Consider the following 24,304-nt stretch of genomic DNA (forward strand, 5'->3'; position numbering starts at 1 on the left):
TTCAACATTATTAATATCTATAACCTATCTCAACTGGAAATGCGTCAGACCACATATTTATTGAACGACCTACGTATTTACATGAGTTATTACAAAGTTTAAATTGTTCTGTCGTAATCTCTCGTAGCTTTTTGCACCGAATTTTCTATTTTAAACATTCGTGGAGTTATTTACTCGTGATTTATTATTACAATGTTTAAATTGTCCTTTCTAGTAAAGGAAAAGTTTAATAGCTTTTCGCACCGATGTTTCATACACCGAGTCTTTGTAGTTATTTACTCGTAAAGTAATATCAAAAAAGTTAAAATTTATTGTCCTCTGGTAGCCTAATAACATTTGCACGGAATTTTCCATACACCGAATATTCCTCACACTGAATTTTCCTTACACCAAACTTTTCGTGCAGTGATTTTTTTTACACCGAATCTTCCTGCACTGAATTTTCCCTACCGAATCTTCTTAGACTGTTCCAATATCTATTAATACATTTCCTGTCTAATCTATTTCTTATTGACAGGCTTTCTAAACCAAATTTTGTTATCAAATTATTGTAATGTATAGTATACCTATGGTAGTTCCATTTCTTTTTTATACATAATAACCTTACAAAACATTTCTGCACTGATTCCAGCTTATTGATTAACATATTTTGAATGTCGCTTCATTGGCCTGTTTCACGAAATGTACTAGTCTTGTAATACTAGTGTACGTCTTGAAAAATATATTCAGAACTACCAACTTAAATTTCGTAAAATCACAATTGTTGGTGAAATGAACAAGTATTTACACCCCTGTTCACTGATATTTTTTCAACATGATTAATGCTTCTGTTTGAATCAGTGTTGATTTCAGAACGTTTTCCCCGGAGGCGGGGGGGGATTTCAGCAGTAGCGAAGGGTGGTAAGAGGCCCTGAGGCCCGGCCTACCAATTTACTTTCAGAAATTATAATTTATAATTAATTCATTTTCCTTGCACAGAATGCATGATATTTTATAAGTTGAAAAAAATGTTCAATAAAGAAATCGTGGTTGGCACCACTGCTGGGAGGCTCACCGAGCAGTGTATCAGAAGGCAGAAGATCTATCGCCAAGCTACTCAGAAAATCCCGCGAGAGAACGTGTTGGAAATCACGTTTTCTTCACCAGCGTAAGAATCTGCGAAAGAGACCGGCCTCAGCGCTCATCGACTTTCGTTTCTACCTACTAGTTTCTCTCGAGACCTTCGATTTCGATTCGATATATCAAACAAATAAAGAGCAAGATAACGTGGGCTCCATTCCGTTCCAACTTTGCTTAATTTTGCGGACTCTAACGCAACGCAAAAACTGGAACAAGAAATTCAAAGGCGCTACGCCTATTATCGCAAACTAATTCTCCTTTATTCCGTTGCGTTGGCGCAAACCTGTACGAAATCAGACTCGTTGAGTTCATTAGAAAGAGTCTGTGTTGGGAACCGGTCAAAACCCCCACAGCCAAAACCCCCACACTCAAGAAATGTCAAAACGCCCACACAAACGGTCATAACCCCCACACAAATGGACAAATCTCCCAAACGCACGAACGGTCAAAACCCCCACAGCCAAAACCCCCACACTCAGGAAATGTCAAAACGCCCACACGATCGGTCATAACCCCCACACAAATGGACAAATCTCCCAAATACACGAACGGTCATAACCCCCACACTGATAGACGGTCATAACCTCCAACGGTCATAACTCCCACACAAATGGACAAAACAGACACACATAGCAACGGTCACAATCCCCACATAAATGGACAAAACCCCCACACAAATGGACAAAACACCCACATGCAGAAATAGTCACAACTGCCACACAAATTGACAAAACCCCCATACTCATGTATTGCCCTTGTACTTTTTAATAACATTTTTTATTCCACTTAAACTGATGTTGCAACTATTCTTCTTGGGCGTCATAAAGAGCCGCAACAAAGACGTGAAATGACGATCATTTCAGAGTGTGGGGGATTTGTCCGATTTTGTGGGAGTTTTGTCCATTTAGGTGGGGATTATGACCGTTGCTATGTGTGGCTGTTTTGTCCATTTGTGTGGGGGTTATGACCGATTGTGTGGGCGTTTTGACATTTCTTGAGTGTGGGGGTTTTGGCTGTGGGGGTTTTGACCGTTCGTGTGTTTGGGAGATTTGTCCATTTGTGTGGGGGCTATGACCGATTGTGTGGGCGTTTTGACATTTCTTGAGTGTGGGGGTTTTGGCTGTGGGGGTTTTGACCGTTCGTGCGTTTGGGAGATTTTCCATTTGTGTGGGGGTTATGACCGTTTGTGTGGGTGTTTTGACATTTCTTGAGTGTGGGGGTTTTGGCTGTGGGGGTTTTGACCTAGACCCTCTGTGTTTTTGAGATATTATGAGTGATTTTTTCCCCTTACATTTGCAAAAGTGAATGAGAGAAAATGTCAGTAAGTGGAGAATATGAATATACACAGGGGTGTAGCCAAGGGGGAGGGCATCGGGACCGGGCCCCCCAAATGACCAGCTTTTAAATCATCATAGTAAAATTATCTTGCTTCATTCATTTAAAAGTAACAAATTTTATTGACAATTAATAATTTATGGTAAAATAGTAAGGAGAAATATTGTTTTTTTTCATACCGACCGAAAAATAGTATAGTATCTCTTCCTTATACCGATCGAAAAATAGGATACTTTTTTTTTTTGTGACAGCAGATTACACAATTTATATGCTTTAACAAGTGTTTTAAAAGACATAGAGGATGGAAAATTTGGTGAGAAGCAATGTTTTTATTCAATTTGGATTTCATTCGCGCTCTCTTTTATTGAACAAATTTTATTCAAAGAAAATGATCTTGTGTAGATAGGTTCTGTATACAAGTCTTAAATTTAAAGGTAACCAAGAAAAGTTTTGTTGCTTTTTCACCCACCACCTTCGAACATTGATATGTCACCTAACCTGGAAGATCAAAAATAGTCCTCATCAGCCTCGACGACCTTCTGAAAACGTTCTGGAAGGCGATGGAATCCATCGTGGTAGAACTTGGTGGGCCGTGAAACGAAGAAAGTATTAGGTACATTTTGGACTTTTACTAGGGATTTGAACTGGCGTCCTCTAAGGTGATTGTTCAAAGAATGGAACAGGTGATAATCGGACGGTGCAATACCCCGGAAATATAGTGGTTGCAATATTGTTTCCCATCCAAGGCGCAAAATGGTGTCCTGAGTCATCTTAACCACGTGGGACTTAGCGTTGTCTCGTAAATGAGGACCCATTTGCAATTCAGAAGCGATGGTTCCAGAGTTTTGAGTTTTTGTTGAGCACAGCTCCAGTGCTGACACTACACAGTTGGGTTGATACTCTGACTAGCTGGTAGCAGTTCCCGATGCACGATGCACCGAACACACAGAAGGACCTTATTCTGGTACAGTGCTGGTTTCGGCTGTTTTGAAATCGGTTCATGGGATGCTAACCAATGATGACGGCGCCGTGGAGCTTCTTATAGGACACACTTTTTATCACATGTCAACTCCCTGTCCAGAAATGGCTCCGAAACAGTAAATAAACATAGAGGCGACTGCGGCGTTTCCTTCTGGCCCGGAGTCAAAATATGTGAGACCCATTGACCCAACTTGTAGTGCTTCACAAGTTGATGGATGTGCTGCCGAATTGTTTCTCCACACACTGAATTGTAGTCCCAGTTCCTCTTTGTACATGTGTTGGTCTTCCGGCATGTGATATTTTCGGGTGTTTCGTCATCGTCCTTAAACTTGTTAAACCATCGCTGCAATGTCCGCGTCATCACGACACCCTCACCAAAGGCCTGGCATATCTTCTGTCCCGCTACAGCGGCGTTTGATCTCCATTTGAACTCGTTCAGCATACATGCTCTTATGACGCTCTGTGGATGTCCCATGTTCCCTCTGTCTTTACGCAAGTTCACGGTGTGTCTGAATTGCCACAACCAGGTAGTATGTTGGATATACCCACACCAACAACTGACGTTCGCCTTATCTCCACTCGCATTGAACTCACAGTGTGAGGTCCAATTGAACACAGACTTCCACGAAAAGAGACAGAACTTTCTTGGTTACCTTTATAATTATGCAGAAAAATATAGCGTTTGGTCCCGGGCAGTAGTTCTTGATTAAGCATAATAAAAACTATCTTGAATATAATTTATTGATAATAACAATAATAATAATAATAATAATAATAATAATAATAATAATAATAATAATAATAATAATAAGCTAAAATAGTGTCTAGTTTTGCAGAAGAAAACCAAAATTTTCCTTTCTTTCAGGCCTCAAAAACACTAGCAGCAACACTTTTTTTTGGCTTTGTACATTGTAGCTGGCCCCCCCTCAAAAACGATGGGCCCCCCTACACAAACCTGCTGGCTACACCCCTGAATATACGTAATATAATTGCTATTAAAGAACCTTCTATGTCAGTGGTCTTTTGAAAATTAATGTGTTATTAAGGAACGAAGACTAACGCCTGTGTTGAAAATAGAACAAACAGAGGGCAAGAGAGTTTTGCATGCATTGGTACAATATATATATATATATATATATATATATATATATATATATATATATATATATATATATATGTGTGTGTGTGTGTGTGTGTGTGTAGTTGTTGAAATAAAGAGCAGCGTATGGAAATATTTAAGTCTGATTCTGTTTTCAAAGGGGAATTAAGTGACACACAAAATATCTTGTTGATTGAATGCCTGTCATGTGTTTTGTACAATCCCAGATAGCACAGAAAAGTTTTTAAAAATGTTTAAAAATTTGCAGAGGCAAACTAAAAAGTTTGCAAAAAACTTGCCTTTTCAAATGAGAAAATTTGCCGAAAGTTCAATGCAAATAACGAAGTTGACGCTGGCTGAGTTTGCAGCAAAGTTGCCTCAGAAAACGAAAACATCTGCCAATACAAACGAAATGTTTGCGACTGCACAGCAAGAAAGTTTGCCAGGACTTTGCTGCAAATATTTTGTGCAAATTTTCTTTGAAAAAATTTCCGAAAATGAGCTGATAAATTTGGTAAAAATATTAAAAGGTTTGCAGCAACATTGCAGAAAGTGTTTTTACGATCGCAAGATCATGTTTGCTGCAAATGTATCAGGTAATGTTTGCTGCAAATTTATAAAGTAATATTTGGTGCAAATTTATAAGGTAATATTTGTAGCAAATTTAGAAGGTAATGTTTGTAGCAAATTTAGAAGGTAATGTTTGTAGCAAATTTATAAGGTATTGTTTGTAACAAATTTATAAGGTAATATTTGTAGCAAATTTAGAAGGTAATGTTTGTAGCAAATTTAGAAGGTAATGTTTGTAGCAAATTTAGAAGGTAATGTTTGTAGCAAATTTATAAGGTATTGTTTGTAGCAAATTTAGAAGGTATTGTTTGTTGCAAATTTGGTATAAGGCTAAAATATGTATCAAAATTCTGAAACTAGTGATCGAGGTTTAAGTCAAAATAATAACTGCTTGCGATTTAATATTATTAAAACAGAAAACACAATCTACCATTCCGGTTGCATACATGGAGTAATCACCTGTGACATTTAGAAGATATTTTTCATTATTTCCAGGTTCTGTCTAAATGTAATCGGAATGAGACATTGTGTTTCGTATGCTTTAATAGTTTTTAGATCCCAAGCAGTTTATATTCTGACTTGTACCTCACTAGTTTCAGAATTTTTCTACATATCTTAATCAAAATTTGCAGCAATTGTCTTGAAACTAGTACAACTATATAAAAATATCAAACGACATGGGCTGATAAGGGTAATTTTTCGTCCATCGAATACCGGAAAAATGAAGAGTCCGATTCAGACAAGTTTGCAATGTCTGTATATTGGAAGATATGTTTTGTATGTGAATATAATAGATATGTGAGAAAGAAAATAAGTCATAGAAATTAGTGCCCAAAAAGAAGTTTTGCGTCATTTTGACAATGTTTGCTGTCGTTGACATAGGCTTGTTGTAAGAAGGATTCGATGAACCTAAATAAACCAAACTCATAATAATATGACGCTGTGTAAGTTTTGATATGAGGATCAATTTATTTTGGTAGTGTGTCTTTCGACTTATAAGAGAACAGTATGTATCTAGCCTCTATAGACACTTTACATTTTTCCGGTGTTCGATGGGCGAAAAATGACCCTTATCAGCCCACATCCTTTTGAAGAGAGCAAATATAGAAGATAGTTTGCTACCTTCCAGCTGCACTTTTCTTGTTCATAAAATAAGAAGTAACTTATTAACGACTATTTTAACGTCATTTAATTTATATATGTGTATACATAAATACTTAAAAAAAAATAGAAAACGCCTAAACCTGAATATTTCTGAAGGTTACATCAACGTTTATTCCATCACTTACTCTTGTAATGGACACGGAAAGTTTCTCTGGTTCTTCGTAGGGAGATTTCGACTTAAAAGCGAGTCATTTAAACAAATCTAATAAATTTTACCTTTTAACGAATTTGGCCTGTACATTTTAATCCAAAATTTTACAAAGTCGGCTGCACAATCACTGAGCAAAGTAGCAATTGACGACAAATTATCCAATAACAACACATTATACTCGAAGACAATGCACAAGGGAAAACAGACACTTCCAAATGCATAAACAAACATGGCGGCATCCAGATGGCTCCAAGAACAAAGGATTAAGCCTTTTCTAAATTATCATGTCGAAAAAAACCAGTAAAAATCACGGTAATGACACAACCGCATTAGAATGTGTGAGAACAAGCAGATAAAAATAACTAAGAGTATTAGGATGAAACATTAAAAAAATACTATACGGTAAATAAAGGGCATTATATATTTATTGCTTGATTTTGACTTTAGAATGACAATGTACTACAAACTATAACAATACTCAGAGATCATATTACAGAATTCATAAGGAGATTAACAAAAACTGTTTTATAGAAAAAAAAGTTGAGAAAAGTAAGTTGTTGTGTATATATAAAAATACTTAGTACCAGATGTCAGTATCTGAAGCCTATTCACAACGCTTCCCACCATTTTTTTTTTTTTTTTTTTTTTTTTTTTTTGAGTTTGAAAATCGTGCGAAAATGGAAGAAAATATCAAAATTTTGAACTCTGCCTTCTTCATATCTCAAATCAACCTGATTTCGCATCAAGCAGAGATAGAACACACCCGGAAGCTTTTCCCCCGAACTATCGGAACATGCATCCAGAAACAAAGTGTGCCAATATCTGGCGTATAGACACACACTTGATCGAGAAGCGACCCAGTCATCACTCACACAAACTGGTTGCATAGCATCTGCACGATACAGGATTCATTTTCAAAATTCTTATTTGCAATCAGTTACTTCAGCTAAATACTATCTTATATTGAGAAACAAAAACATCCGGTTGTGTTTTATATATGCTCGCCATGCTTGGTGCAAATTCGGAGGCGAGTTGAGGTAGGAAGTTGGAGTTTTCTGGTAAGGAATATTTTGCTACACGTTAAAATTCTCCATTTCTCAGTTTTTTATCTGGAACCGAGGTCACAAACTATAAAACACTAGATTGTGGTTTTTAACTATTATTTGCCGGTCTTCATGCTTTGGTCGATGCTGTCAAAAACGAGGTCCGTGAGGTGAGTACAATATACCTAAAAATCCATTCGTACCATGCAGTTTCCCTACACACTCAATTATAAAAATACTTCACACTTTACACCCTTTTCATGCTAATTACTTTATTTCGAAAAACAGGTGAATATTTTTGGGGGTAACTTTTCTTAGCAGTTACAAGCCGCTTGAGTCATACCAACTGATAGATTTATAAACCCAGTTCTCTGCCGATATCATTGACCAGCTCACAAAATACCATACGACCATTTTGTCAAAATTTAATATAATTATATGAATTTCACGGAAGTAATACGAGTTTGCATATACACACACATACATACATACATACATACATATATATATATATATATATATATATATATATATATATATAAAGCATAGTGAATGTGGTATTTGAATGATGTTGATCTTTCAGTTCATAATATAGCACACTACCTACAGCACAGATGCTGCACATTATTTCGTGGATGAACAAAACAGTTATATTACTGGAAACTATGTACAATGCATCTTTGTTGATAACTACCCCGATGGTAAACATTAACTCTTGTTTCATATGCATACAAGCTAAACGACTCTCTTTTCATTATGAGCAACTTTCCTTGATTATCACCTAACAAAAACTAAATGTACAAAGCAGATCTATCAACCGTGTGCGGTTTCAACCATATATAAACAAGTCTTAAGTTGTTCGGATTACTTCTTACAAATAGTTACAAATATTTCGTAATCACTGTTCTTCCGTTACGCATACAAGCTAAACGACTCTCACTTTGTGTAACTCTCCTTCAAAATTAGCACAAAAAAAAAAAAGAAAAACTAAATGCACAAAACAGACTTATCACCATGCGGTTTCTCTACCATATATGAACAAAGTCTTAAGTTTAGTTATAGGTCTTGTTTCATACGCATGCAAGCTAAACAACTCTCACTTCACTATGTGCAACTTTCCTTCAACATAGCACCCAACAAAAACTACAAACTCAAAACAGACCTATCACCACTTTTCGCCATCACTGTTCTTCCGTTGGAAACTGAGACTGTGCTACTGTGAGTGCCACCTCCAGATGAGGATGCTCTCTCATCCAGAGTAACTCGAATAGTGCTTCCGCTTTCCTCAAATGAAACTCGAGTAGCACTTCCACTCTCATCCATTGAAACTCGAGTGGTGTTTCTGCTCTCATCCAAGGAAACTGGAGTACTTCTGCTTCTGCCTTCTCTGAAATGAAAATTCAAAGAATTATGCATTTGCGCTATAACATTCGATTATCAACATGATATTAAGACGAGAGTCAATTTCTCACGTATTGACAAGGAAATATCTGAGGACCACGGATGGCAGTTTTATGTCTACATGTCTACAGAATAAATCACGTACGTTGTATTGCTTCCGATGATTTCAGTTTGCTTCCGATACTTGGTGCTCATTTTCCATTAAAAACGGTATCGTTTTGAAAATTTCGCAATTGTTTCATAAACTACTCTTCATGATACAATCATCAGAACAAATTTCGTTTCTCTAGCTCCAGCGCTTCAGCCTGTGCAGCTTTTTCATATACGTTTTCCCGCTATTTTGGATCGTGTTTTTAATGTAACCTATACCTAATGATCCACTTTCGGTGGTCATAAACTCAAGATTGCGAATTGTTTAATACTTTATAATTTTCCGCAAACTACTGTTCATGATATACCATGATAGCGAATTCCGCTTCTCTAGCCTTAGTTGTTCGCGCTAGGCACTTTCTAATCGTATATTGGCTGGCGGCCCTATTTCATTCAAGATCGCGACCTGGCCAAAATTCTCTTTTTCTCCAAGACATAACTTGCTCTTCAAGACATACCTTCGCACGAAATTTAGTTTAAGTCCAACAGTTCGGGCTGCGATTTTATATCACTGAATTGTGATTCAATGGCCATAAGACTTTGGAATCCTCATACAACTGAAGGTAGCACATGGGACCCTCGAGATTCTTTGTTACCCCAATTTGTGATTTTAAATATACAAACGTTTTATGTCAAATTTTCGAAAGATAATAAGACTTCCCTTGTACTTTTGGTTCATGATGACATGTATGTTGTACATTAAAATCATTTACTTTAATGCTAATTATTGCAGGAATTTTAGAACAAACACAAGCAAAGAGTTGAATTGCTGCCTCACAAGACTAATTGTAAGGAGGACTATGAACTTTCGGTACCCGATTTTTAAAAGTGATTCCTGATTTGGTGAATAATCGAGCAAGCAATTTTCTTTGCTTTTCATAAGGAACAACATAGCTTTCAGTTTTTAAAAACATCATGCTTTTTTTTGAACATTTTCGAAAACAACAATTTTTCTTAACGTTTCGTGAGGGACACTATTCGCTTTAAACATTTTTCATTTGTTGTATAGTCTTGGAGAGCATTACTTTATTTCTCTTTTTTTTTTTTTCAACTATAGCACCTATTTTTTAAGGGTGTTTTGGGATAATGTATATATCCCCGAATCTCCTAAAATGGTTGACAAAGTTGATGGTTGCAGACACTTTGTTTTATTACCACAAATACCAAAGCGGTCTTGAAAAATGATGAAATATATAAAGAAGTTCCTGAAAATTGAATGGCTCCTGTGACCTTCGACGTTTCGGAATTTGTAATCTTCGACTCCGTAATCCCAAGACGTTGGTCATAACTGCTCTAAATTTTTAAAACGTATTATCTGGGAAGTTGGAAAATGTGGCTTGGCCCTATATGCACCCGACGTCCTCTTCCGTTATAGAAAATGTACACCACGCAAACTGAATATTCTTTGTAAACATAATTGTTTTAGCATAATTTTATTTCCACACATGGTTTAACAGAATACACGGTCGTTAGATGCAAAGGCGCATGAGAAAACAGCTACCACATGATATGGAAAAATAAGCAAATTCCTTCTATTGTAGCGAGCTAGCAAAGATACAAGGCAAAATAATATTAAAACAAAAACGAATTCATACCACTAAGAAACAAAATCGAATAAAACTCACGAACAAAGAACTAAAGCAACTAGCAGGGAACAGGAAACAAAGAACAGAGTGCATATGGCGGCGTGGTGTCTATGTAACGTCATTCTTGCAGCATTGACTAGACTTAATGTACGTAGTAGCACTTGCCTGAATCCAGATTTAAGGATGGTTTGTGATCATGAATAAAAGTTATTAAGTTGTTTATTGTTTTCCCTGAGCCTATTACAATAACCTGTTTTATATTACTTGGATTTTGTTTAGAATAAACATCAACAAAATGTTCAACATGTCAAAGTAACAGGTTCGAAAAAAATGTTACTATAATGAAACATTTTTATCTATAAATAGAAACATCCTTCATTTTGAATTCAGGCAGGCTACAAAGAACGAACCTAGCTCAGTATTCCATCACATGTGGCCATCCATCAAAGATTCCTCACGGGGATATTTTAATAAGCAACTTATATTTCATTAATTACAACACACCAAAAGATGTTTTCGAGGGTCGAATGGCTTCCATACATTCCTGTGTGAGACAGCTATTAACTCACAAGTGGCAGCAGATATGTAGACTTTGCTTACAATTCCAGTGGTCTTTGATACCCCACGTGACCCCATTCTCATTTATACTATGTTTGCAATTCAATATGGCGGCGTTTAAGATGGTGACATTGCACTGGAAGTGCCCTCAAAATAAGTTGTCTACCCCGATTTCCAATAGTTGTGTTGGATCTGCCCATATTTCCTTCTTGACGGATCCATATTCTTCACATTTTATTGCCTACCTGATTTCAAAATGGTATGCATGTAGCAGCTCAATGGAATATTTGTGAAACGAATGACCACTACTGTCCTGCTTAGCAACTAGAACTTAATTTTAATACAAAATTTCATAAAAATCCAACTCTCATGATTCGTGTACTTTCCTCGTAAGCAAACACACTACAAACATATAAAAATCAGCGCCATTACACCCTCCATGTGGTTATAAAGTGCTTTCCCTGAAAATATGGATTTTCTTGCATTGGTTCAAACTTGCACGAGTATTTTTATTTTTTCATTATTTGAAAAGAATACTAGGGACGATATGAAGATTGCACTGCTTTTGAAGTGACAACTACTTTCATTTCATAATGACTACTGAATTTTTAACTGTTTCTTAGTGCTACTTTAAGAAAAAAAAAATCGCTGAATAACCGAAGCACATGCTTCAACTGATGAGTAATCATGGAAGAAAAGTTATTTATTACCATCAAAAGTGCTCTTTACACCCGTGTGCACCAACGCAGTTTAAACGAACGTTCACTTAAACGCATTCAACATTAAACTCTCAACTTTAAACGTGACTGCCAGACTTTCGTTGCACCGTTGAAAATGGAAGTTCAGTAAACCTCGTTTAAGTAAACTTCGGTCAATTTGTAAAATTGACTCAGATTGCTTGTCGTCTTTCGTCTCTAACCTTCTTTTAACGAAGTAACAAATGAAGAAATCATACCGCGTGCCGAGGTTTTCGACTTTCCAGATTGCGTGCATCTCGACTGAATATAACATCAAAGAATAGACTAATAAATTCTACCTGTAATAAAATAAATGAGTGATACCTGGTGTTGCAATATTAGTAGTAGTAGATTTTAGATTAGATTGTAGCGTGTAGTTTTACTATACTCATCCATAGTTAAGTAGTAGTACTAGTAGTAGTAGGAAAGGGTTAGAAGTCCCGCAGGGGTTTGTTGGGTTTTGTTCTCGGTGCACTTTTACTATACGGATACACAGATTGTAAAATATATATATATATATAAAAATATGGGCAAGTCTTTAGTTTGAACATTTTATGTCCAGAACAGAACCCAACTTAACCCCTGCGGGGATTCTAACCCGTTCCTACAACTACTACTACTACTACTGATACTATGGATACGTAGAGTAAAACTGCACGCTGTTCGCGACGTAAAATGGGCAAATTAAAGACTTCTGCACTTTTTCCATATATTTCACAATATGTGGTTCCGTATAGTAAAATTGCACTATTAAGATTACACTAAACTTATAAGAAAGAACAAATTTAATGTGGATCTATGTGGACCAGTGATGATTTCAGGAATTGGCCAGGGCAATTTCTCCCCGAGAACCATGAAATTCCATCGGGACCTATGCTCAATGCGGAATTCCAATATTTTCATTACTAACACATTTCATCCCCCAGTATACTAAAATTCGCCACCAGTAGAAAATATTAAAAAAAAAAAAAAAAAAAAAAAAAAAAAAAAAAAAAAGCTTGTGGAATCCACTGATGGAGAAAATTGATTCAACAACATATTTCATCATCAAAATGTTATTCTAATGTCATTTACATCCTTTTCCTTGTTGGCATTTGCCTACAATTCCCAGTTAGCATAGGTAAAGTTGAGGAGCACTACCATTTATTCTTTCCACTTATGATCTAACGTCTTCTGCGTTCTTAGTTTCTCACCTGTCCTCCAGCTGCATACACATTTATAATATGCTTGCAAACTTATATGTTATAGATACAATAAGTGCAAAAACCACGGAGTTTGTATTTATTCCGATTCCAAGCAGGGCACAATTTGAGGGATCGCTCGTGATTTTCTCCGAGAAAGCAGGCACATTAGCGATGGTGGTGTGTGAATAAGGAAAAGAAAAGTGTGGAAAATGTCAGCCTCCTGTTTTTCGGCGCAATTTCTCAAAATACATTCGTTACACGTGTAAGTAACATGCAATTATAGAAACAGCATTAAAATGTATGGTTCATAATTATACAATTATAGTGCATAACTAGATTGTAGTTATCACCTACTACAGATTGGTACGTATTTTTGGTTCTGATTTGCTCATTACTCGAGCAGACGGTTCTACCAAATTTTGACACGTTCTTACATTTTCAGGTTAGGTTAGAGCGTTCGTTTAGCAGATCATGCACTAAATGAAGAGCTCCATTACTGCTTGCGGATTGATTTCAGGATGGCTCAGTATCATATAAATCAAGTGTGGACGTACAGCATAAAAACTACTGTGTATAAAACACGAACCAACTTGTGCTACGTGGCCACCAAAAAGCACGAATGCTATCTAACAGAGTTAGAGTAGCAGTGCAGTAGGGAGGCCCGAACGATAGCGATCGGTTGCATACATAGGGAGCAGGCGCGTCAACAACCGGGTATACGAATAAAGGAGGACAGTGAAAGAGCACATTTACACATACAATAATTCCTTTATTACTAATAATTCATTTCAATATGCTGTGATAGATGGTAATTACTTATATTCACACTCATTCCTTCATGAAAAATATTTCACGTCGTATTTTACCTATGAAATTTCTATTTGTTAGAACCGTCTGCTCGAGTTCTCCCTTAATTTGCTTACAGGTATACGCACCTCGACTATAGGTCTCCAGCTTCACCTTCGAACCGTAATAGGTTAAAAAATAGCTTGTTACGAGCAGCTTCCAAAGTTTGGTGCGTAATTTTGAGACGTGTGGCTTTCATTATATGAAGCTAAGTTTGTATGTGTCTTATACAATTGTACGCACAAGTTAATACCACTTGAGGAATAACTAGATAATAAGTTTTACGATAAATAATTGGATAAGGATTTTTATGCTATTTGCATGGAGTTTTGACAAAAAAAAGAAAAAAAAATACTGTATTTATAGACATAACTTTTATGCCCTCCTAAGGTTAACCTTTACTGGAAAATTGTTTAGAAAATTCATTGTCGAAAATTCTATGAGCTGATTAAAAAAAAAAAAAAAGTATATGTGGTTTATTTCTCATCCAGTTATTCCTCGTAAAACTCATTACCCAGTTATTCCTAGAGTGTTATCAACCAATTGCGCACAATTGGTTGATAACACTCTAGGAATAACTGGGTAATGAGTTTTACGAGGAATAACTGGATGAGAAATAAACCACATATACTGCGTACAATTGTATAAGACACATAGAAACTTAGTGAAAGCCACACGTCTCAAAACCACGTACCAAACTTCGCAAGCTACTCATTGCAAGCTATATTTGAACCTATTACGGTTTACGCCAAGGTGAAGCTGCTCGGCTATATTCGAGGTGCGTCCGTAGTGAACAGGCAAATTTGCCATGGTGTAAGCAAATTAATGGTTCACTTCAGCAGGCAGTTCTACCAAATAGAAAATTTATAGGTAAAAAACGACGTGAAATATCTTTCATGAAGGAATGAAAATGTGAATATAAGTAATTACCATTTATCACAGCATATTGAAGTTAATTATTAGTGATAAAGAAATTATAGTATATGTAAGTGTGCTCTTCCACTGTCTTCGTTTATGTACATACCCCGTGCTTACGCGCCTGCTCCCTATGGACGCAAACGCTTGGGGCTCCCTACTGCGCTACTACTGTAACTAGGTTAGATAGCATTCGTGCTTTTTAGTGGCCACCTAGCATAACTTGGTTTGTGTTTTATACACAGTAGTTTTTATGCTATACGTCCACACTTTATTTATTCGTTACTGAGCCATCCTAAAGTAATGGCGCTCTTCATTTAGTGCATGCTGTGGTAAAAGAAAGCTCTAATCTAACCTGGAAATGTAAAAAAAAAAAAAAAAAAAAAAAAAAGCGTTGAAATTCGGTAGAACCATATGCTGGAGTGATGAGCAAATTAGTACAAAAATTACCTACCAATTTGTAGTAGGTGATCACTACAAACTAGTTTTGCATTATAATTGCATAATTATGAACAATACATTTTAACGCTGTTTCTATAATCACAGATTACTTACATGTGTAACGAATGTTTTTTGAGAAATTGCACCGCAAAACAGGAGGGTGATATTTTAAACAGTGGTATTTTCTTATGCACACACCACCATCGCTAATGTACCTGCTTTCGCGGAGAAAATCACGAGCGATCCCTCAAATTGTGCCCTGCTTCGAATCGGAATAGATACAAACTTCGGTTGTTTTGGCCATTTAGCACAGATTCGTGCGTGGTTTTCGCACTTGTTGTATTTATAATATATAAGTTTGCAAACATATTATAAATGTGTGCGTATCTGGTGGACAGGTGAGAAACTAAAAATGCAGAAGTTGTTAGCTCATAAATGGAAAGAATAAATGGTAGAGCGCTAACTAGGAATTGTAGGTAAACACCAACAGGGAAAAGAATGTTAAAGGCATTAGAATAACATTTTCACGATGAAATATGAATAACTGTTGAATCAATCTTCCCCAACAGTGGATTCCAGAAGTTTTTTTTTTTTTTTCATTTTTTATTTTCTAGTGGCGAATTTTAATATACTGGGGATGAAATGTACTAGGAATCCACATTGAGGATGATAGGATGGTCAATGTTGCGTTAAGGGGGCCAAAACTACACTGGACCCCCTTAAGCTAACCAGACCTAAGCTAATCTAACCAAACCTAATATAACGTTATATTATGTAATCAAACGAAAATCAATAGAAACAAGTGGTGTCAAAGACACTGGACCCCCTTAACGGAACATTGACCTATAGGATATGGTCATGAGGGAATTTCATGGTTCTCGCGGAGAAGTTCCCCCCGGTCAATAGATTCACATTATATTTGTTCTTTGTTATAAGTTTAGTGTAATCTTTATAGTGCAGTGTTACTATAGGGGCTACGGATCCACAGATTGTAAAATATATGGAAAAAATTGCAGACGCCTTTAATTTGTCCGTTTTATGTCGAGAACAACGTGCAGTTTTACTATACGTATCCATAGTATAAGTAGTAGTAGGAAAAAGTCAGAAGCCCCGCAGGGGTTAGTTGGGTTCAGTTCTCGACATAAAATGGACGTGTAAACGTATAGTAAAACTGCACGGAGAACAGAACCCAACAAACCCCTGCGGACCTCTAACCCTTTCCTACTACTACTTATACTATGGATTCGTATAAAACTACACGCTACAATCTAATCTAAAATCTACTACCAATATTGCAACACCAAGTATTACTCGCTTATTTTATTAAAGGTATAATTTATTAGTCCATTCTTTGATTATGTTCAGTCGAGATGCACACGATCTAGAGAGTCGAGAGCTCCGGCAGGCGGTATGCTTTCTTTATTTGTTACTTTGTTAAACGAAGGTTAGAGACAAAAGATGACAACCAATCAGAGTCGATTTTACAAATTGATCGAAGTTTACTTAAACGAGGTTTACTGAACTTCGATTTCCAATGGTGCAACGAAGATCCGAGAACCACGTTTAAACTTGAAAGTTCAACTCCTTCAGTGTGGGTGGCGAGTTAACTCGTGTCTTCAAAACACACCTGCTGTCCGGATGGCGTATATATATGTTTTCATTTTGCTTTGGCTACTTTGTATTGCGTATGGCGAATATACTTGCCCATAGTATGAGTAATGTTATCCCGACAATATTTAGCGAGTTTGCGCTCAGCTGGTTTCAATTGTTGCTTAATTAAAAGAAGAAGAGGAAGAAACAAATTAAAATAGAGTTTGTGCTTCGTCAAATACAGTTTCCATTCTTTGTTTTGTTTGAGAGCAGACAGCACAGTAACGGCTTCAAAACGATATTTCAACCATGCTGACATCGAGGAAGAGTTATTAATTAGTGATTCTGATGTAAGTGATTTTGAAACAGATTTAGAATCAAAATCCAAAGTTCTCGAAAAAAACTACACTTTTTACAGCGGTTCGCATCTGAAAATTACGCACTGAAGGGGTTAATGTTGAACGCGTTTACGTGAATGCTCGTTTAAACTTCGTTGGTGCACACGGCTGTAACGGCCGTGTGCACCAACGAACCAACTGTTCAACGAGGGTCATAACCAAGCTCGGTGTAAATGTATGTTGCACCAACAACGTTCATGGTTAAGTCTCGCAGCCGTGTGCACCAACGAAGTTTAAACGAGCGTTCACTTAAACGCGTTCAAAATTAAACTTTCAAGTTTAAACGTGGTTCCCGGACTTTTGTTGCACCATTGAAAATCGAAGTTCAGTAAACCTCGTTTAAGTAAACTTCGGTCAATTTGTAAAATCGACTCTGATTGGTTGTCGTCTTTTGTCTCTAACCTTCGTTTAACAAAGTGACAAATGAAGAAAGCATACGGCGTGCCGGGGTTTTGGACTTTCGAGATTGTGTGCATCTCGAGTGAACACAACATCAAACAATGAACTAATAAATTATACCTGTAATGAAATAACCGAGTGATACTTGAACGTAAAATTGCTTACTCACCTTCGAGTTAACCTCGTTTTGGCTTGATTCACAAACCCTTGTATATTTCTTTGTTGAATCTTGGGTTGTGTTGGGATGTGATTTCATAACAGCATCTGCATTGAAAAAGAATATTTTTGATCAAAATGTTAAACATCAAATGGTTTATTCTAATTTTTACACACATTATTTGAACATAGTGGTTGCCTTGTCCGACACTTTTCAAATACCACAGTAGTCGTCAAATGCAGAGTCTAGCCGGATAAGAATACCAAAGTGAGCGTTACTAGGATTGCTTTGATATTCAACACCAAAAAACCTTTATATCAAAAGATGACTCAACTTCGGTCACTTTCAGATTTCGAATTGTAAAAAAATTGAAAAAAAAAAGGTTTTTTTTTTTCCTCCTAGACTCGTCACTTATAGTGCTTCGCACACTGCAACATTTCAACAACAGTATCCTCTATAAAATATCTTGCGTTCCAAAGTAAACGTTCAACAAAGTGCGATAGGTTAAATGTTATAAAATGCATTCATTAAAACAAAACACTAGAAACAAACCACGAGAAATAGACCTATTTTCAGTTATAAAAGGCCTCGATTGAGCAGTTTGCTTCATTACACTTGAATGGGCAGAAACTAAAAGTATTTAATCTGAAACGAAAGCATTTAATATTATAAGCTCCTTTTATCCACCTTTTCTGATTGTGTGGTAGGATTCTCTCAGGGTATCAAACCTAAAAACATTACATTTACCATTAAACACTGAAGAAAATGTTTATATTATGGCCCATGGTGTGCATTACGAAAACCTCTAAATTCAAGTTCTCAAAGAAAATTCTAAACTTTTGGAACGTATGGTGCAATTTAATATATTCTGGTCTGTTTCCTTTATGAGAATTCCGCAATTTATTTTTACAATATAAACACAAATGACGTTTAAGGTTTATTGTGCGAAGTCGTAAAAAATTATCATTATTTACTTAACTAAAGACTAATTCTATATTACTTTTTTTAAAAAAAAAAAAGTAAAAGTCTATGTGACACGACACAAATCCGCGCATTTTAAAATTCCACTACTTAATATTTATAACGACTATGTATTTCAAGTATTGAAACAAGTTTCCACACTATAAATTTAATTCAAACTACTAGCACTTTTATGGATACCGCATTTTCATACACCTTATATTAAAATATATGTAACTAGTACTAACCGTGGATTATTTTGTATAATTCAGTGTTTTTAAACCAGGGTTTGAAAAAACCCGGGCTTTTTTGAAAAAGCCCAACACACCTGGGCCCATATGGGTTTTTTCGGGTTTAATCGTTTTTTTCGAAATATTTCAATGTCTTTGGGATAAAAGTGTTAAAATGTTATTTATATTTCAAGATTGTCATTGTCACAACTTGCAGCAATTTTCTACTCACTGCCTTTTTGAAATTTTACATTCAATCGCCGAGAAAATCTATACAGCAAATTTGGCATATCTTGTGCTTCCACCGTCAAAATTTCAACGTAAAAGACTGAAAATTGCGCTTCGTAGCTTAGATACTCGCTGTTTTGAAAAAATGGCCGCCATTTTGAAATTTTACGTTGGTATGCCGCCAAAATCTATACGGGAAATTTAGAGTGTCGCGTACGTGTACTCTGAAAATTTTAACTTAAAAGTCCGAAAATTGTACCCTGTAGTGTGTATGGTAGAGGCAGGCAAAGGAATTGAGTTGATTTTGTGTTTAACGTCCCTTTCAGCAGCGAGGCTATGTGAGACGGGACCTACTGATTAAAGTGGAATCCGAACCACATGAGCTCCCTCCGGGAAGCAAATCCAGATCACCCACGCCGAAGATGCGTACACTAACGGCTTAGCCATGAAGGACCTCGGCAGAGAAATGAACAAATGTAGATCAAGTCATCCAGAAGCCTGACTGACGTTCGCCAAATATGAATACCAAAAGGGGTCTATTAATTTAAAACAAAGATACAATTCATGTTGTATGAAATAAATAAATGTTTTAAAATTTCTTACATGAAATTAACATCTTACAGCGTAAATAAACCTGTCATATTTTCTCCATGAGAATACGGGACATCTCAGATCCCCCCCTTCAACTTTCCAACACAATGAATTGAATAGTCTGCTTATGAACAAAAGTGTAATAGGCCGCGGTAGCTAAGTGGTAGAGCATTCACTCTGGTGCATGGGGTCCCTAGTTCGATCCCAGCTAGCGCCAAGTGAGCTTTATGGTGGACAAAAACCTTGTGTGTGAGTTTTCTCGGGATTCTCACGTTTCCTCCCAATTTCTTCATTCCGTCATTTTATTAATTTCTCATCATCACCGTCACCTTGAGCATACCTGGCATAACCGTGAGACTAAAAGCAAAAGATTTAATTTAATTTATTTTTTTTAATTTTTTTTTTTTCAAGAATATAATTGGCGAAAGTTCACTATCCAGCAGCTGCTTTGCTCTCTTCGTACCCTGCAATTAATTGTATAGACTAAAGATGCCTAAAAAACTTAAGATGCGCTGTAAAAATGCTTTACAGGAAAACAATATGCAAATTATTTAAATCAGTGGTACAATCTACCTTCAATATTCTTCGCGAGTTTAGCAATATTTATTAACATGGTTGTATTTGCCAAAATTACGTTCGTCAGTTTAATCTGATATTTCTCCCTGTGTCGTGTGTGATTGTCAGGACCAATAACTGAAAAAACAGAAATGAAATCTTTAAGTTTTACGTCCCACGTTTATGTCGGTTAGGCTAAAGGAGAGGGTGATGAGAGATGAGTGAAATGGTGGAACGAAGAATGTGCGAGGAAACGAGAGAACCCCGAGAAAACCCACCAGCACCACAGTCCACACGGCGCGAGCTGGATCGAACAAGGGACCCCAAGCACCCGATGTGAACACTCTACCACTGAGCCACCGCGTCACTCGATAAAATAACTGAGTGCATATGAAAGATGACTCTATTAGACGTTATTTTCCACAGGCGCAGCGGTGTTCTTCTGCACAGTGTACAGAAGCTGTATATTATGTTTATATGTGGAGCGTTACTAATATGACACCATGACAAGTTCTATTCAAATTCGTATCTTTGCCAAAACCCATTTAGGTTTACTACCCTCGCTTACGCGTATACCCATGATCATTGACGCGCCCACTTCCCACGGACGTACCCCACGCAGGCACACCAGCATTGCACCGCCCTGGCTCGGTTAGATCGCACTCGTGCTTTTTGTGGTCATTTAGGACAGGCTGGTTGTGTTTTTGCACTGTAGTTCTTATGTCATACACCACGAAGGCGTGTTTATATGGAAATCGAAAAAGAATCGTAACTTTTCAACAATTACTTCTGGTGGCCTCCTTGAATTTTATCTATTCATAGTGAGATATTTTCAAATATACCCTAGCGAAATCTTTTAGGAGACAATATAAAAGAAACCAATGAAAGTATCAATTTTTCAACAATTATTTCGTGTGGTGCGCCAAAAGTAAACCTGCACGACACTTTGTGCATTAAATCATTGTTTTCACATCATGTTAAGTTCTTCACACAGAAATCAATCAGTTCTACTCGTAAATGTTCTAAAGGTAAGTAAAATAAAGAGTAAAATATTTGCATCCAATAAACCTTTCGCGCTATCAGATTGAAAGGTACGACTCGATTCACTAGCAAGCGCTACACGAACATCGTATAATTCACATTTACTCCTGTAACATTTTTATTTTATACAAAATAAAAGAATATTTAACTATTACTGTGCACTTACCAATTTGTACAGCACTCTCTCTCTCTCAATGTTTTGATGTCCAGGAACTCGTCCAACAGCACTGACACGCCGCAACACATAAAAAAAACAAACATATGACGTCTCTTTCGTGAAACGTCCAAGCGCAGTGAATTGTGGGTAGGTAGCTTGAAGACAACTTGCCAAAAGTTTGTAGTTGCAAATTGTTGAAACTACATCTGTATACAATTTGCTGAATGAAATTTGCTATAACATAAAACTTGAAAATAATATTTAATTTGCTAAGACATTCAAAGTTTGAATTGAAACTGTCAAGCGCACTAGATAGGTGGAAGCAAATTTGCAGAAAAATGCCAAATGTATGCTTTTGCCAAGTTTTGAAACTACATTTGTATGAAATTTGTTGCATTAAATTTACTCTTCCATAAAATTTGCAAATGATATTTAATTTGCCACAAACATTCCAAGTTTGCATTGCATTTTCCGCATATACAAAATGAAAACTTTCACATTATTTGGTATGACGAACAATAGGCAAGTTTACGGAAAACTTCTGTGCTATCGGGGATATAATTAAGGACAAAATTTTACAAGCAGTTTTTGGGGTGTGTCTAATTTACTGACCAGAACATTTTCTTGGCCACCGCCAAAACTATGAGGGCCACCAACTTGAAATTTTCACCAAATATGCCCCTCAACACCCCCAATATAACCACCAAATTTCACTCAGATATCTCAATATTTACTATATATCTATATCAAAAAATTCTTAAAATTTTGGTATAACTTGGCCACCGTCAAAACTATGACGTCCACCAACTTCAAATTTTCACCAAATATGCCCCGCAACACCCCCAATATAACCACCAAATTTCATTCAGATATCTCAATACTTACTATATATCTATATCAAAAAATTGTTAAAATTTTGGTATAACTTGGCCACCGCCAAAACTATGAAGGCCACCAAATTCAAATTTCCACCAAACATGCCCCCGAATACCCCCCATATATCCACCAAATTTCATTCAGATATCTCAATATTTACTATATATCTATATCAAAAACTTGTTAAAATTTTGGTATAACTTGGCCACCGCCAAAACTATGATGGCCACCAACTTCAAATTTCCACCAAATATGCCCCTCAACACTCCCAATAATTCCACCAAATTTCATTCAGATATCTCAATATTTACTATATATCTATATCAAAAAATTCTTAAAATTTTGGTATAACTTGGCCACCGTCAAAACTATGACGTCCACCAACTTCAAATTTTCACCAAATATGCCCCTCAACACCCCCAATATATCCACCAAATTTCATTCAGATATCTCAATATTTACTATATATCTATATCAATTATTTCTTAAAATTTTGGTATAACTTGGCCACCGTCAAAAGTATGAGGTCCACCAACTTCAAATTTTCACCAAATATGCCCCTCAACATCCCCAACATAACCACCAAATTTCATTTAGATATCTCAATATTTACTATATATCTATATCAAAAAATTGTTAAAATTTTGGTATAACTTGGCCACCGCCAAAACTGTGATGGCCACCAACTTCAAATTTTCACCAAATATGCCCCTCAACACCCCCAAAATATCCACCAAATTTCATTCAGATATCTCAATATTTACTATATACCTATATCAAAATATTCGTAAAATTTTGGTTTAACTTGGCCACCGCCAAAACTATGAGGGCCACCAACTTGAAATATTCACCAAATATATATCTCTACACCACCAAAAAATCCACGAAATTTCATTAAGATATCTCAACATTTACTATATATCTGTATCAGAAAATTGTTAAAATTTTGGTATAACTTGGCCACCACCAAAACTATGAAGGCCACCAACTTCAAATTTTCACCAAATATGCCCCTCAACACCCCCAAAATATCCACCAAATTTCATTCAGATATCTCAATATTTACCATATATCTATATCAAAAAATTCTTAAAATTTTGGTATAACTTGGCCACCGCCAAAACTATGTTGGACACCAACGTCAAATTTTCACCAAATATGCCCCTCAATACCCCCAAAATATCCACCAAATTTCATTCAGATATCTCAATATTTACTATATATCTATATCAAAAAAATGTTAAAATTTTGGTATAACTTGGCCACCGCCAAAACTATGAAGGCCACCAAATTCAAATTTCCACCAAATATGCCCCTCAATACCCCCAATATATCCACCAAATTTCATTCAGATATCTCAATATTTACTATATACCTATATCAAAATATTCGTAAAATTTTGGTGTAACTTGGCCACCGCCAAAACTATGAGGGCCACCAACTTGAAATATTCACCAAATATATATCTCTACACCACCAATAAATCCACGAAATTTCATTAAGATATCTCAACATTTACTATATATCTGTATCAGAAAATTGTTAAAATTATGGTATAACTTGGCCACCACCAAAACTATGAAGGCCACCAACTTCAAATTTTCACCAAATATGCCCCTCAACACCCCCAAAATATCCACCAAATTTCATTCAGATATCTCAATATTTACCATATATCTATATCAAAAAATTCCTCAAATTTTGGTATAACTTGGCCACCGCCAAAACTATGTTGGACACCAACGTCAAATTTTCACCAAATATGCCCCTCAATACCCCCAAAATATCCACCAAACTTCATTCAGATATCTCAATATTTACTATATACCTATATCAAAATAT

General features: G+C 36.2%; 1 long non-coding RNA gene across 1 annotated transcript; it reads right to left on the reverse strand.

Moving 5' to 3' along the window:
* Window positions 1-8,164: 8,164 nt before the first annotated feature.
* Window positions 8,165-21,704, reverse strand: LOC145674816 (uncharacterized). The gene is made up of 3 exons (XR_014129038.1): window positions 21,596-21,704; window positions 17,837-17,931; window positions 8,165-8,849 (listed from the first exon to the last, which is right to left on the reverse strand). It is a non-coding gene; the product is annotated as an uncharacterized LOC145674816 (long non-coding RNA).
* Window positions 21,705-24,304: the final 2,600 nt, after the last annotated feature.

The sequence above is a fragment of the Thermobia domestica genome, chromosome 18, assembly GCF_964235325.1.
Source record: "Thermobia domestica chromosome 18, izTheDome1.hap1.1, whole genome shotgun sequence".
Taxonomy (NCBI): Eukaryota; Metazoa; Arthropoda; class Insecta; order Zygentoma; family Lepismatidae; genus Thermobia; species Thermobia domestica.